The sequence below is a fragment of the Egretta garzetta genome, unplaced genomic scaffold (genome assembly GCF_000687185.1).
Source record: "Egretta garzetta isolate BGI_Z169 unplaced genomic scaffold, ASM68718v1 scaffold7, whole genome shotgun sequence".
In the NCBI taxonomy this organism is placed as follows: Eukaryota; Metazoa; Chordata; class Aves; order Pelecaniformes; family Ardeidae; genus Egretta; species Egretta garzetta.
This window is the reverse complement of record NW_009260350.1, coordinates 4,731,550-4,734,948: the sequence shown is the minus strand read 5'-3', so window position 1 is coordinate 4,734,948 and position 3,399 is coordinate 4,731,550. Positions and strand designations below refer to the sequence as shown.

The 3,399-nt window shown below is 59.5% G+C and overlaps 1 protein-coding gene across 1 annotated transcript in view; it reads right to left on the bottom strand.

Annotated features, from left to right (window-relative positions):
• LOC104129948 (proline dehydrogenase 1, mitochondrial) overlaps window positions 1-3,399 on the bottom strand; it is a 15,122-nt gene that overhangs the window by 2,404 nt on the left and 9,319 nt on the right. The window lies entirely within an intron of this gene.

The window sequence follows — 3,399 nt, the reverse complement described above, 5'->3', positions numbered from 1 at the left end:
GGGGATCCGGCAGCCCCAGGTGTGCAGCAGGGCTGGGATCTGGATGACCCGGGGATCCAGCAGCCCCAGGTACATGGCAGCCCCTGGATCTGGCTGTCTTGATGGTCCTGGCAGCTTCAGGTGCCTGTGAGTCCCTGGGAGTCCAGCTGATTTGGGGATCCAGCGGCTCCAAGTGCCCAGCAGCCCTGAGTGCCCAAGAGCCCCAGGTCCGGCTGTCCCAGGAGTCTGGCAGCCCCAAGTGCCCATCGGTCCTGGAATCCGGCTGTTCCAGAACCAAGCAGCTCCAGGTCTGCAACAGCCTCAGGATCTGGCTGTCCCAGGGGCCTGGCAGCCCTGGGTGCACAACAGCCCTGAGGTCCATCTGTCCTCATGGTCTGTCTGACCTGGTCATCTGGCAGCTCCATGTGTCCAGCAGTCCTGGGTGTGCAAAAGCCCCTGGAGCAGCCTGCTGGGAGCTGGGCAGAACCCATGGGAGCCAAGCGGTGCCTGCAGTGGCAGAGCCAAGGGAGCAAGACCCCGAAGAGGGATAGAAGGTCTTCAGAGCAGCCACCAGTTAACCTACCATAAGGACACAGCTGCGACTCAGGGGCACAGACTGGGCACCTCCAGTGCTCCCACACCCCTGGCCCAGTGGGGCAGCCCGGGCAATAAACCTGACAGTACAGCAATACTGCATGGGCCAGGGCTGCCTTGGCCACCACCCTGTGCCAGCTGGCTTTTCAGCTTAATGGTCACTGCAGGAGATGGCTCAAGTGTGTCTGAGCTCCAGGGACATCCCATAGCTGTCTGGTGAAAGCACGGCTGGAGGACACCCCAATGGTCCCCCATGTGGCAGCACAAATGCAGCTCAATAGTTGCATCAGTCTGCTGAGTGTTGGCTGCACCCCAGGAGCTGTGGAAGGGTGCATGGACAGCGTGCATCTCCCATGAGTCCGAGGACCTCCCACCTCTGGGGGCTTCCTGTGGATGCATCACACCAGTGGGTTGGGCAGCAGCCTTCTGAAGAGGCTTAGGGAGCCCTGGGAGGTGTTCTGAGCCCCTTCCCAGCCCTAGGATCCCTTCACTGAGCGAAGAGTAAATGAGTTCGGTGGGTTCTCACCCCCAACATCCTTCAGTGTTTGCAGTACACGGGGCGGATGCACGGGGAAGGTTTCTCTCCTGTGCAGACAAGAGGTTCCAAGTGGGGGAGTCTCTGGTGCTCTTGCCTGTGGGAATTACTTTTTTTGCAGTTACATCCCAATAAATGTGCCTGTGGGAGTCTTGCTGACCTCCCAAACCCAGCCGTGGGCAACAGCTTGTGCAAAGTGCACAGGCGGTTTCAAATGGGCCAGGCTGCCCCCACAAACCTGCGTTCTTTGCATTGGCTTTTGGAGGCTGCCCTAGAAGCCACCGACAACCTGCAATTCTCATGGTCCAGATTTGTAACCTCCTGGTCCAGTGCCTTGTCCAGAAGGGTGCGGCGACACGATTTGTAACCTCCTGGTCCAGTGCCTTGTCCAGCAGGGTGCGGCGACATTGTGGCCGACATCCCACTGGCAGCATTCTTGGTGCAGAGGGCAGGTCTGGTGGCTTACCCAGTATAACCCACTGACTTGCCTTTTCAGGCCTGAGCATTCAAATGGGCTTGTGGCCACTGAGTAGCCCCCCTCTTTCCCCCCTGCAGCCCTAGCACCTTTCAGGTGCCCCCAGTCCCCTTCCGCATGTTTGGCAGCACCGTGCAGGCACCCTGCTTCACATCCATGTCCCCCAGTTTGCTCGCAGAACCTGCCTGGAGGGTGCCCAGGAACACACGGGTGGCCCTGCTGGGCTCACTGGTGCGTGAGGAGGTCCCTCGGGACCACTCTCAGCCCTGGGTTGAGCTCAGCAAGCCCTTTCTGGCTGGGAAAGCGGGGCTGGGGAGGCAGTTAACTCCCAAGTTGGGCAGGAAGCTCACCCCCATGCCTCCCCTGGCCGCCGTGCCCACCCGGAGCTGTGGCTTCGCTCTGGCTGTTTCCATAACTGGCATTCCCTTTCTATCTGCTCTCTCCATCACCTCCCCGCTGTGCCCAGCGTGCCTGGTCCTCCTCCGCCCCGCTCCTGATGAGCCAGGGCAGGCTCGCACCACCACTCCTTTCGCACGTTGTTGCTTTGTGCAAAGATGCATTTGATTTTGGCTGTTTCCTGGCTTCAGCAAACAGTTTTCTCTTCTCTTCCTGTGGATCCCATGCTGCTCCATTTTTACCAGGTCTAACCCACGCCACGGCAGGGGTTGGGCCGCAGCTGGGGAGATAAGCTGATCCCTCGGAAGGTGCTGCCAGCTGGTAGCCAGAGGCTGGAGGAACCGCTGAGGATGCTGCAGGGAGGCGGTGGGGGGATTGACCGTGTTCAGGGGGGTGGCATGGCCAGGGCTGCGTGTCCCACAGGGATCAGCTGCCCAGCCTGCCCTCCCTCTGGTCCCAGCCAGGCTGTCACCCATGCCAGCACCCTGTGAGCACGGCTTGGTGCTTTCCATCACACCACCATTTGCAGGTCCTTCTCCAGATTTCAGGCTGGAAATGCCCTGCCAGGTGCTTGCTTCCCGTTGAACTGTGTCTTGGAAAATAGCAGAGAAAAAAGAAACCCCAGCACTGTAGTATTTCGGAACACAAACCTACGGAAAAATATGTTGTTTTGTCAACGGTTCAGGTGTTTCAGTGGGCAGGACTGCACGGCAGGGCGGTGGGGAGTCACACGACACGAGGCACCGGTCGCTGTCCTGCCAGGATGTGGCCAGGCTCTGCTCCTTGGAAGAAGCCTCCGCTCATGTGTGCTCTTGGGCTGCTCACGGCATTTGAGCGCAAGGCTGCTGAAATGGCTTGCTGCAAGGATACGGCCTCTTTCCCCTTGCAGCTCCCCCTGCTGCTGTAGCCAGCATCCTTGCAAGCGATCCTGCTGCGGTACGAGCTACCGGCATACCCGCCACCGCTTCGTGCCTCCCCTTCCTTCAGGGCAAGCAAGAAAGCAGCTTCCAGCAATGAGAGCTAAAACTGAGCGGGGTGGGGAAAGCCTGAGATGTAGGGAGGGTTTGGTTGGGTCAATGCACCCAGAAATAAGAGGAGCGGTTGCTATTTTGTGGCTGAGCATGGATAAAGGTTGCTGGGATTTGTGGGGTTTCAAGGACATCCAGTGCCCTGGGTAGACAGGAGACAGCACCCTGCCCCCTGCCCCCATGCACAGCCCCTGCCAGAGGTGCACTGCAGAGCTGCCTGGAGGTGCTCGAGTCCTTTCTGGCCTGGAAAGAGGGCTGGGGAGGGGGTTAACTCCAAAAAAGTGGGGGTCAAGAGGGGCTGTGTGCAGCTGCATGAAGCTGCTGGTGTGGAAGCTGCACCATCTGCTCCTACAACAGCTACGCCGGTGGCCGGGGGTCTTTGCAGAAGCCTG